Source organism: Phalacrocorax aristotelis, chromosome 5 (genome assembly GCF_949628215.1).
Source record: "Phalacrocorax aristotelis chromosome 5, bGulAri2.1, whole genome shotgun sequence".
Classification (NCBI taxonomy): domain Eukaryota; kingdom Metazoa; phylum Chordata; class Aves; order Suliformes; family Phalacrocoracidae; genus Phalacrocorax; species Phalacrocorax aristotelis.
In genome coordinates, this window is record NC_134280.1 from 57244777 (window position 1) to 57258483 (window position 13707).

The window sequence follows — 13707 nt, forward strand, 5'->3', positions numbered from 1 at the left end:
TCAACAGTAGAGGTTTTCTATGAAAGAATGTCATCCTGTATCCCCATATTACCTTTACACCAAAAGGAGTAGTTGCCAGTTTTATTTCCCTTGTTGTGATAATTTCCATTTCAAGACTCATTTCTGCTAGGGTTAGAACTCCAAATATTAAGAAGCAGCTAAGTTTTTACATCAGGGATGGAATTCCCCTTGCAACTGCTGTAACCCCAAGTGGAATGGTAACCATCAGCCATCCCAAGTAGTTTGGGGACCATTGCTTTACAACATGTAAGAGAGCCAATTATTTGCCCAAAAAGAATGGTCAGTTTCTGGAATAAGGCAATGAGGCAAAGCCACCAAGAGCAGAAGGATAACAACTAATATTTCACAAAATAAGCTGTGAATCCACTCTAGGAACAATGCATTAAAGTGGTTGTCTCCAAAAAAGAACAAATCTAAACGAACCCACAAAATAAAGCCTATGTGTCCAAATTGCCCCCAAAGACTACATTAGGCATTAGTATATTTAAGTTGAAACTAATTCTGTCAGACATCATGCCTAGTTATCTACAAACCTTTCCTTTTTTTGGCAGCCATATATGAACTATCCGTCAAAGAAGTGCTTATTCTGGGCTACAGAGGCAAAAAGCATCTTCACCACTTCTGTACAAATACATTTGATTTATAATTTCATAAATGCACCTTATCAGCCAACCTATTAATTGCTGTAAAACACATGCTAACAAAAAACAAGTTATATCTGTTGAAATCTCCTAGCCTTCCAGGATATTTCTGGAGATGTGAGCTTTATACTTGTTTAACTTTGTATCTGGAATAAAAGCAAAAGTCAAGTGAAAAGTAGGAAGAAGAAATTTACAGGATCAAAGTAAGATCAAATTTATATTTTCATAATCTTTGTATAAACAGTGAGTAAACCAACAAATTTTTACTGTTAGCCAATCATCAGTGAAAGATTATTGCATTTCCAGCATCTCATACTAACATCACACATCTTCCCAATTTATTCCGTTTCCTTATTAAAACTTAATTTTCCTATGTAAATGAGCAAAAGAGTTCTGAAAAGTTCTGTTGACTCTACACTGTTTCAGAATATTATAATTGTGTTTGCCAGTTTAAGATATATTGAAAACCTACAAAGAAAGGCTAGACAATAAAATAATGTAGCTTTACTATATTACGATACTGCACTGAAAATGTAACTTGCTGAAAAGTAACCCTAGACTACTAAAAATAATCCCGCAAATAACTTATAAAGTTATAAGGTTATAAAGAACCAGCATGGGCATTTCTTACAAGTCTAGAGAGGAAAGCTTCTCAGTTTGTCTATTATAAATTTACAGAGAAAAGATTTTGGATCAGAGCACAGTTACAGTTACACAAACTGACAGAACATACAGGATGGTAACTAAGAAACCTGAGACTAGAATGGTTCCTATAGATTTGCTGCAATTAGGAAATACAATAAAAGCCTGTTGCTTTGTCTCAATTTAAGATAATTATGGTTAACCCACAGGTGTTCTTGAAAATGTCATTTTAATATTTTATACCCTTAAACAATTACTATCTCTCCTTGAATTAAACTGTTTAACAAATTAAACAGGCTCCTTTTAAAAAAAAATCATTATAGAAATTCAATGTATTTTGTATAGTATCCCAGAGCAACAGCTTTTAAAATTTGAAATAGGATTGTTACAAGATCATAAGTCATGAAGAATGAGTTATTTTTAATAAAAATATTTTACTATTATTATTTTTACTGTTAACATATGACCTAACAAGGAAAGAGTGACCTTTTTTCCTTCTATAAAACTGTATTTTGGGATCTCTGCTGTGGCTGCCTTCTGAAATCAGCAATACTGAAAGGATAATTTTGTGAATAATCCATTTATTTACAAAAAAATACAAAGTTTGCTCTCTGTGAACAAGAGCGGAACCTGCAGAAAAACACTTGTAAAAACCCAAACCATATGTCCAAGGTGCGGCCATGTCTCTGCAAGTATGTAAAGACAGTCATAGTAATTCCAACTGATCTCACACAATACAGAACCAACAACTTTCACCTGTAAAAGGAAATTAATGTAATAGTATGGTATCATTTCTCAGTGAGCAGATTTTTCTGCTATTCATTTGTCTCCTGATGTTTTGCACAGGAACAGCTGCTATCATTGGGCAGGACTTTGAGTAGCATCATCCTGCGACAAAAAAATCCTAACAGCAAATAGTTATCAGCCTCCAGGAAACAGCAGAACTATATATTTTGCTGCAATATATTCAGTCCAATGATATACAAAGTGCCCTGGTTTCAGCTGGGATGAAGTTAATTTTCCTCCTAGTAGCTGCTATAGTCCTGTGTTTTGGATTTAGTATGAGAATAATGTTGGTAACACACTGATGTTTTAGTTGTTGCTATGTAGTGCTTACACTAGTCAAGGACTTTCCAGCTTCCCATGCTCTGCCAGGTGCACAGCGAGCTGGGAGGAAGCACAGCCAGGACAGCTGATCCAAACTGGCCAAAGCAATATTCCATACCATGTGATGACATGCTCAGTATATAAGCTGAGGGGAGTTGGCTGGGGGGCACTGATCACTGCTTCGGGACAGGCTGGGCATTGGTTGATGGGTGGTGAGCAATTGTATCATGTATCACTTGCTTTGTATATTATTATTATTGCTGCTACTACTACTACTATTCTACTTTATTTCCATTATTAAACTCTTCTTATCTCAACCCACAAGTTTTCCCACTTTTCCAATTCTCCTCCCCATCCCACCAGGCAGGGAGTGAGCAAGCAGCTGCACAGTGCTTGGTGGCTGGGGTTAAACCACGACAAAGTCACAAACTTTGACATACCAAGCTGGTTTCTAAAACCACCTTAAAATAATTTTCAAACAAATTAGTTACTGTCACTGCTAGATGTCATATATATTGCTACACTGAACTCATGATTGTTGCAAATTTTGCTCGAGGAACTGGTCAGTAGAAAGTTAAACTCAGCAGACTACTTTTTTCAGCACAAGAACCAGAAGCCATTAGAAAGAGCTAGGGCAAGCCAGGTCCAAAACAGAAAGAGGCAGTTCTTCTCTAACAGGTAGTAAGTAACCTGCCTTATCAAAGGAAGTTTAGGATGCAAGAAGTAAGGTCAAGGGAAAACTGGGCAAAGGAGGAAGTGCCCATAAGTTGAAGGGGAGACTGAACAGGCACTTGTAACTAAATAGCTAAACCATGTTAGGAAGTCCCCTGAGCTGGAAACAGGTGGAATTTGGGGGGCGAGGGGTGGGAGAAGTATCATATGTTGTATTTTTATCCTTCCATCAGCCTCTGATTATGGCTACTTTCTTCCCCCCGCCGCCCCCCCCATGATCTTTAATGCATTTAATTGTACATTAGCCCTTGTAATGGACAGGAAAATGATAAGCAGCAACTTACAATTACTGGTTTTATTGATTTTTCCCTTGGTGTGCTGCTTCTGGAGACACTGCAATAACAGGCAGATGCACAGGATAGAAAAAGTTCTAACCCATCTTCTAGTCCCAGAAATCTGTTTAATATGACATCTTCAAGTCAAGGATGTAAAAGATATTTAACTGATAAGAACAGATGTTAAACTTGACCTTAGACAAAGATCAGAGATTAGAGACAGAATATTAAGCTAAATGAACTTTTAATCTGAGACATTTTTATGCTTTTATACTAATGAAACTCATTAGTAACTTCACCACTTGTTTAAGAACAGTTTACTGAATTAAATGCCATTTCCTAACTCTACCTTTGCTATTGAAAGCTGGTGAAGAGTCTTATAACAAGAAAATATGGATAAAGGCAATGAAAATTCACTAAACACCTAGACGAAGAAGCAGTAAGGGCAAATGAGTAATAGCACCTGCAGCTGCTAACTTTTATTAACCTGAACTAAACCCCACTATGTTCTTCTGAAAATTGTAAGTTTATAATACATGCTTACAGGTGATACCAAACTGGGGGAACCAGGCAATATGTGCAGGGGCAGGGCTCCCATCCAGAGGGACTCAGACAAGCTGGAGAAATGAGTGAAATTCAACAGCAACATACATGAAGATCTGCACCTGGGAAGGAAGAGTCCCCTGCAACAATACAGGCTGAGCGCTGCTCTTCTGAAAAGGATGAAGGGCTAAACATGAGCCTGCAGTGTGCCCATGCGGCAAAGGCGGCCAACAGTATGCTGGTCTGTATTCACAGAACACAGCCATTAGACCAAGACAAATGATTGCGCCCTCTGCTCAACTCTCGTGAGACCATATCTAGAACAGTACATCCAGTTTTGGGCTCCCCAGTACAAAAAAAGACATCAATAAAATGGAGCAAGTTCAGCAGAGGACCACCAAGATGACAGACTACAGGTCTGGAGAACCTACACTGTGAGGAGAAGCTGGGGGAGCTGGGCTCGTCCAGTCTGGAGAAGCAATGGCTTTTGGGGGGACCTAACAGCAGCCTGCAACTGTCTCATAAGAGGCCATCAAGACAACAAAGACAGGCTATACCCAGCAGTGCATAATGGGAAGATGAGAGGCAACATTGAAACAAGAGAAGTTCAGACTAGACATAAGGAAAAAATTCTCACTATGAGGACATGTAAGCAGCGGGACAAGGTGAAGCAGCGGGACAAGGTGAAGCAGCGGGACAAGGTGAAGCAGCGGGACAAGGTGAAGCAGCGGGACAAGGTGAAGCAGCGGGACAAGGTGAAGCAGCGGGACAAGGTGAAGCAGCGGGACAAGGTGAACCAGCATGCCCAGAGAGGCTGTGCAGTCTCCATCCGCGTAAGTTTTCAGGGACAGACTAGATAGCACAGTGTAACAGTACAGGGAACATAAAAGGATTGATGTGGACTTCAAGACCAGTAAGGCGATCACAACAGCCACATTCATAGTGGACCTTATTTAGGTTGACCTTTTCACCTTTATGCTTGCTAATGTCTCCTTACGTCCCGCAGGCATATTCTGTAATTTTAATCTAAGTTAATTTGGAGCAATTGTTGTCAGCTTTTATTTATGCTTATTTATATTTTAGCTTCACTCTTTGGCCTACCATGACTGCAGTCCTGCTACCACTTCCTTTACTTTCATAAAAAGATTTTCAAGCAAATACATGTTTTTGCTACAGGTAATTTTTATTATGCGTGTGTGTACTGCAAGTATAACCATGGACACAAAAAAAAAAAAATCACAAAGGTCATTAAGCCAGCTCCACTCCAACTCTGACACAAAGGCATGCAGCAGTAAAATATTCCAAGAGTATCATTCCAGTTTTTCCAAATGTATAGTCTCTGGCCAAAAATCTCGAAGTAAATATGTTTCCCTTAAACTGGAAATTGCACGCCTGTTTTCATTTCTAACAGTCCTATTTCTAACCTTGAGATCAGGTATGTGGAAGTTTTATGCTACAACACATAGTCCTTTTAAATTCTTATTCTAACCATGCTATAGAAAAGAAGAAAAAAAGGCTATCCCTTTAAAGCAAGAGCAAAGAGAATATATACCCCTCCATATCATCTCCTGCAAGCTAGATACTGTGGCATATGCAACAGAAGATACAACTGCTAATCAAAATAAAATACAGAAAAAAATGAAGTATGACATTGCAAACAGTATGTATGCTTACTTAAAGCAGCAATCTCTTTGGCCTAATCTAGTTACATACTTTCGTCTTTTCTAAGAGTCTGCCCACAGCAGATAAACACACAAACCTTCTTGTGCTGCACCAACTGACGTCAGCAGTCGCTTAGGAACAGCGTTTGGTGCAAAAGTGGTAGTACCGAAACTATGTTTACAACTGAAAAAGAATGACAGTATGCAGGGCTTACCATAGCTTTAGGAAAAGAGATACAAGTTTATAAACAAAAACTATAAAAAAGATCTTTTCTAAAACTTTATGGGGTTTTCAAAGAATGTTTATCTGCTTAAGTATCTTGCAGTGAATACCAAGAGTAATAGATTTATTTTTCTATATTTGAAATTGTACGATTTCCTCTCCCCCTTCCCTTCCCGCCGCCGCCCCCTCTCCCCCCCCCCCCAAAAAAAAAACAAAACCAAAACAAACCACCACCAAAAAAGTCATCAGTTTTGGAATGCAAGCTTTGAGCTTCTTTCACTTCTGTTTAATCTGTAAACAAAAATTCAAATCCAGTAACAACTTCATTGGGTAACTGTTTACAGGGACAAAGCCCTGTTGTTCTCACAGCAGGAAAACAAAAGAACTCACAAAGCAACCTGCACCAGTAGAAATAATCATCCCAACACTATTTTCTATCTAAATAGTCAAATGTTTGGAAAGTCTAGGATTTAAATAACTTAGAAGTGCTATACTTTAAATCACTCAATACAAAAGTTTTTCTGAAGACTCTCAAGAATAAAAAACTCAAAACTATACAGCTGCAAAGGTGTTTGTGACAGTTTCCCAAACAAACTTAATTTTACAGTTACAGAATTCTAATTTAGAAAGAATGGGTGTGAAAACTGTATGTATTTATTTATTGGTTTATTTATTGGTCCAGAGTAATTTACAAATAAACCTCAAATTTTGAGCAGTCTGATGCTTTCCTTTCTATGACAACATATAACAAAGCTTCTAACCACTTGTTACACTTTTTGGAAATCTGTTGAAGAATTAAAAAAATGCGTAGTTTGCACAAGTTCAAAAAATGTTAAGTGCTAGATTTATGTATTACAGCTCTAGTAGGCATTCTTCAGCTTCAGGCTATGGAAATTAAGCAGTTTTCTCATCAGAGCTGTGCCTAACAGGAATGCACTGTAATGTTAGACATCGTAACAGAGAGACTCTGTACGTCGTGTGCTCACATTCCTCCTGCTGGCTCAGAGGAAACACAAAGGAAGAAGCTAAAACTAGAATGGCCAAATAAAGGACACTGCAGAGAAGAAAACTGAATAATATGAGTCAATATTACAAAAATGAGAACACTTATTTTCATATTCTTTTGATATATTTCCAATACAAAACCTGACGTTCAGCAGCCACTCTCAATCCCTGAACTTTAATGAGTTACTCAGACACAAGAAGCTGTGCACACATTTATCAGTTTTTTGCTGTACACATCTCCAATCAAAAACCTGCATGGAAAGAGAACATAATCTGCCTCTCTTTTTAAGCTAACATAAGAATCACTATAAATTTGGGAAAGCTAACTGGAACATATGCTATATCAGATGGAAGTGATCGAAATCAGGAACATTCCCCCTTCGCCTCACCAAAAGAAACCCACCATCCATATGCAAAGTGGAAAAACTATATAAAAGACAGAAACAGGGATAACCATCTTTTTAAAAATATTAGCTTCCTGACATGCAAACAGTTTTACACAATTCACCCCCAAATTCTCTAAAACCAAGACAAGGAAAAGGAACAGGTAACATCAATTTTATCTGAAGCAGATAATGCATTGTTTCATTCATCTCATAGTATATTTTTGGTCTGCTACTGAGAGTGGGAGAAAGCTGTTTCTGTTATTTCAATGCATCCCTAAAGAATATTGTCTCTGGACAATGTCCAGAAGTAATCTGGGCCAAGAATAGCTATTTGATCCCAAACTGAAACATTCCAACACCAGCCAAAGGTCTAAGTAGTTTATCTGGAAGTCAAGCAGAGAGATCTGAAGAAAAAATGGGCTCTACTAAACTCAGCAAAGCCTTCCTTGTCGATTCTGTTATAGTTCAGAAATTGCTTCAGCTTGCTTTCTGATTTATATTCCTGTATATGGACTTTAAGTCAACTTTTCCAGGATTCTGAATTTACTTCCCATCACACCTCCCACCATGACAGCTGAGAACTGAGTTGACAGTTTTCTAATACCCTTGGGAAACAAAGCATTTTTCTGCTGCTGTATCTGGAAACAATCAAGGTGCCAAAGGGAACAACTAGCTGTTCAAACCACCATACTTTGAGAATTTTTGAGGGGCTAGAACACAGTTCAGCCATGCTTCAATGAACAGCACCAACAACAGGAGACACTGTTGTCCAAGGCTTACTGCTGGTAAACCTCCCATACAGAGACATTCAGAAGCCACCTGGATAATGTTTTAAATATAACTTGTGATAGAAGGCAAAGACCCAGGAGCAAATGTCCAGTTGTTACCAAAAATGCTGCCAATGCATTAAGCACACACTTGCAGAATTCTAATTAGAATTATGCTCCTACAATGCCAGGCTTTGTATCCCATAAAGACGTAAGACTTACTGGGAGATCAATTTTGATGTTGTTCTAATAACTGGTCTTGGAAACAGCCACATTTTAAGGGTCTTTTTTCCTTCTTCACCCTCTCCTTCATAAATGTTAGCTTGTCAATATTAAAAAAAAGCCAAACAAACCAACCCTCACCCCCCAAAAAAAAACCAACCCAAAACAATCACCTCACTGCTGAAATAGACAACACATGCATATAAACAATATAATAAATTATAAACATACAAACCATCTTATCTGCGAACAAAACGTGAACTTGGAGATACAATGAGAAACATACTTCATCACACATAAGTTACTTTTCTTAGAGGGGAATAAATAACTTGGAGAAAAGACTGTGAGGAAAATGAGTGGGAATCAAAGGTAATAAAACTTCAGGCTTTCTGGTCATTCTGAGCAAAGAAATTCTATGAACATTCATCTTTTCCCTGAAAAGCAAGCTGCTTTGCTACATCCTTTTATCTGCTGTCCCTTTTGCTATTTAGGTCTCCACAAGAATAGACTGTGACCTATTCTTCTGAATATCTACAACACGAAATAAAATACCAGCAAGGCAACTTGCTTTCACATCCCAGCAGTGGCAGTGAAGCATGGTTCATGCTAAGTCAAAACCTGTTCGAGTGCCTACTTCAAAGAATGGCCATTGCCATTCCCATCTAGTAGTCTGTTACAAACAAGAGAGTTATAGTCTACTGCAACAACGGCACGAAATCAGCCAATAAATGAGACAGCATTTCATTTATCTTGGAGCTGTCATCACTGGACAGCTTGTTTCTATAACTGGTAAAGACTGAGGAACAGTAAATTAAGTCCCATAACATGACAGAAAATACACTGTCACGTTTCACTACATAGAAGACCATCTTCCCAAAACTTGAATAAAAACCTCAACATCAGAACAGCAAACACACTTTTTCAGGAAAAGGGGTAAGTAGCTCTGTGAAGAGCACAAATAATGAAATCCTTGGAACTTCTGTCTTATGACTAGATTACCCGGCAAGCTCTAAATGCCCCATTTTCCCGTATTTAGAGTACTCATTCCACCTGTCTTTTGTGGCTTCTTGAGTCTTTTTTGTAGCGAGGGTGCTAATAGGCTCTCTTCTCTTGCTGGCTACTGATTTTCATTAAATTTAAAGAAAATTTATTATTCAAGATGATTATCCTCTGTCAGATTTAACTGAAATAAGCAATGAATTCAGAGATACTAGGGATGGATGATCACATGACAAAAAGGTACTTGAATTAAACTCTCTGATGTGTGCACACATCACATGTACATGCACATGCATATACAATTTGTACACATTTACAAGATCTTAAAGTCATCATGTAATAGAGGGTTATATTGCCAATAAATTAACTTAATACACCCAAAAAGAAGGTCAGAATAGCCACTTCAGAGATGACCTAGAAAACAAATATCTGTGGTAAGGGAAAAAAATTTCCTCATGAAGTCCAGGCATTTGACAGTACAGGACAGTGTCTTTTATTAGTATTTAACAGCAAGATAAAATAGAATACAGGAGATTATTTCTTAAACACTTTTTGTCTCATAACAAACTTGAGGGATACATTTACATAGCTAAAAGATGCTTTATCTTCTTGTAAGGGCTATGATTTCAAGTAGTGCAAGTTCAGGACTACAGCTTTAATGATGAAAAATGTTGTTTAAAGGAAACTTGGAGTTCACAAAACTGAATTGGTTAAGAAATGCTGATTCATTTGCAGAATGGAACAAATCAATTGATTTACTCTTCAATGAAAAAAAAAATCACACTGGTGCTTAAAAAAAAGTGATGTGGAAACTTGTTCTTACGAACACCAGAAGACTGACTCACACTTATGTTTAAACAATGTTAACTCTCACTATCACACTTAAACAGTTTTAATTAATTGCCTCAGGACACAGAAAATGAGTTACTACTTTGCAAACTAGAAAATGCAGTTTCTCAGTGTGTATAAATGGTTACTAAAAATGACTACAACTGCTTAAACAAAAGCATACTGTACAGTTCATATAGGTTATGAAACTAGTCAGAATACTAAGCAACATGTTTTAAATGACAAAATGCAAAAGCTATAATTAAATTTCAATGGTTTTAGATTATATTTTGACATTGACAATAATTTTGCTAATAAAAAGACGTTGTATAGCTGCTTTGAAGTTATGAGATTTCAGTGTGAACGTACAGGGCGCTTTACAATGTTTAGACGCATCGTAACAAGTCAATCATTGAATACACAGATCTCAAAATGGGGTGGGAAAAACAATCATTTTGCTAATATTAAGAATTATACTTTTATTTTTACAAAATTTTAGAATTTGGGGGTACATGGATTTGGTTTTTTGTCTTTTTTTTAAAAAAAAAAACAACTTTGAAGTAAATGTTCTAACAATCATTACTAAGTAACCAGCACAGCAGAATGCAGCAATCCTTGAATCAAATAAAACCAAAGCTACACAAAACACAAGAAGTTATGGAACGAACAACAAAAAATCCACAGATTACTAAACACTATTCATGCTAATCTCAATATTCCTAGTTTTCATACTGAACATTTGAAATATTTTGAATACTTTGTTGAAATTTTCTGAAAAAATATTATCTTCCAAAAGAACTATCTTTAAGCATTTTGGCAAAATAAGAATCCTTTGCTTTGTAAGTATTCCAAGAAAAGAGAGAATAAAGCTCTATTTTATATAATGAAATCTAATAAAAGCAAATGTATTACAGTTTTTTTAGCATTTTAACACAGCAACAAAACCTGTAATCTTATTGTGGGTCAAGCTATATTAAATACCAATACAATCAAACACTTAAGAGGTTCTGAAATAATTTGTTTGATGCATGTTTCTGACCAATAGATGAAAGGGTAACCTTTAATTTTCCTCAACCCATACAGGACTGTGACCAAGCTAACTGATGAATTAAAACAGCACACAGTACATTTGCATCGAGAACAAAGCCTTTAACATATAAGAAAGATAACTTTTTGACTGGAGGTCCCCACATAGTGTAGCATAGAAAATAAGGCAGGGAAATAGGATTAGAATTGCCTAGTCTGGCCTTTGTTATATCCCTGTCAGCATTGACCATTTACAGAAAACATTGGCTAAATTTCACAGAACATTCAAGTTTTGACAGTTCATCAGCCGCAACAAGGAGTTTTGGCAAAATATTTAAGCCTTGTGGGCTACTTTTCCAAATATTCCATTAATCAAAAAGATTAATGGCAGAATGGAATTCAACACAAAATACCCACACATGTTCACCCAATTCCCTGAGTAGGTTTCACAGTATGCTGCAAATTGTCTCAGCTGTACCATTACCAGCATTAGATATAGCTGTTTTCAAGCCATTACAAACAGTAGTCACTGTACCCCTTCTCTTAAGATGTAGGGTCATTATACCTTTCTGCAGTCATTGTAGTGGATGACTGCTAAGGGCCACTCTTACGCTCTTCAAAAGTGCTTGCCAAACTGTCTCAGTCAATGAATAATTCCCCTCAATCATTTCTTACAATATAGTTCTAATAGTGTTTTCAGTTGAAAAGTCTTTGTACTGTTTTAGCTCTTCAGTGTTTCTGCCAACTAGCTATTCTTATTAAAGATCTTACAGACCATATTCTGGGAATTCCAGTAACAGAGGACCCTGCATGTCCTTCATATTTCACACAGCATTGTCTAGAACAGATTAACTTGTACAATCACTAGCAAATAGATAAAGCCCTAGGAATTGCTAAATTCTTATTCTGATGCAATCAAAAAAAGAAAAAGTGTTCTAACTCCATCTTCTGGCTAGGAATAATTGCTATGGAAGATCAAACAAATTATTGAGTGAATTCAGCTTGACAACAGGCCTTACTTACAAGCTTTATACTTCTATAAGTCTTGTTTCTTCTTTATGTGATTAAAGGTTCCTCTCCAGTTTATCATTCCTTTCACTTCCCTCTCACTTCTCCTGAGTTTGAGTTTGATCTTTGTCAAGCATCTATATAATCAACATTTTTGTTAATGCTTTGGTGTAAAAAGTGTGAGCTTAATCACGGACCAATTTCTGCTTTATCTTCCTGAACATCATTTAAAACAAACAAACTTACTGGGTGGTGAGAAAATGTCCACGTATTAGGAAAGCAATATTAGTTGCACAATGCAAGATCTAATATTTCAGATTTCATAAAGGAGTAGAGCTTAAAACTCAAAACAGCAGGACTGTAGGTGTTTTCACAAGATTTCCTCTTTGATCACAAACCTCCAGCATACAGTAGAAGACAACTCAAAAAGTACACAACAGAAACAGACACCTGAAGTCATTTGTGCATACTCCTGAACAGATGAATTTATTCAAAAGCTGAAACGAGGTATGTGGTGCACCTGCTTCCATTTCTCCACTCCCAACCCATTCCACAAAAAAATTATTGTGGCTAATGCCTTTTACACCTGTGATTCTACTGGGATGATGGACAGCATATATAAGCAAAGACCTCTATAAAATGAACAAACCACAGACTAAGAGTTATTATTAAAGAAAGAAGTGATACATGATTGGATTGCACAATTCCATATTATAGAAAACTGTAAACCTGACAGAACTCTGAAGATGGCAGAAGCAAAGTCATTGGACCTATTTGTCCGATGAAGTTCAGTCTGGGTTTGAATTAATAATAAGAAACTCATTTTTATAACTTTTTTTTGTCACATGTGTGACTTTTTGGCAACATGGAAATTAAGAGCCAAGCAGGGCTACTGCAAAGAGCTGGACTGAAGCTTCCTTACTTTACCAACTTTTTTTATCAGAAAATTCAGGTACCCACAAAAGTGGGCAGAAAAATCATCAAAATAACTAGAAGCATCAACGAGGGACAGACATACTTCCTGACTCAGCATGAGAGGACTTCCACTTCTACATTCTAAGGTAATAGCTTTTCTCCACTACTATATTACATATTTAGTCCTGTAGATAGAAGCATGATGGATTGACGAGAATCCAAGACTCATAGGTTGACTCATGAAAGTGTTGCTACAGTTTTATGTGCTTGTCTTATTTCACTCTGAAAATAATGAAGAATTTTCACATGATCACAACATTATTAAAGCACTGTTTTCAATGACTGCCAAACACTCAGGAATTAGGAAGAATCTGATTCACATGTGTCCTTTACCAGTTCATTCTGTTCTCATATATGAATGCGGTACAATTCTGTCTGTTACCACACAATCTTAAATTGTTTTTTCAAAAGAACTTTCTGCCCCATTTACCATACAAGTCTAACTTAAATATCTAAATTGCACCTTTCCGTTCAAGGTGTTTGTTAAAATTTTGTGTATAATGTTACATGTTGCAAGTGTGGTATCACACCTGATGGCAATTGCTTAATATCTCAGATTTTAAGTACCTGTTTGCCATATTTCAGCTATCCAATGTTGAAGCATTCTGTTCCTTTTACTTCAAGTAGACAAATGCAGAATATAAAG

General features: G+C 36.8%; 1 protein-coding gene and 1 non-coding gene across 2 annotated transcripts in view; both read right to left on the bottom strand.

Moving 5' to 3' along the window:
- PDE3B (phosphodiesterase 3B) overlaps positions 1-13707 on the bottom strand; it is a 98217-nt gene that overhangs the window by 64780 nt on the left and 19730 nt on the right. The window lies entirely within an intron of this gene.
- Positions 3455-3637, bottom strand: LOC142058179 (U2 spliceosomal RNA). Its single transcript, XR_012660871.1, has one exon. It is a non-coding gene; the product is annotated as a U2 spliceosomal RNA (small nuclear RNA).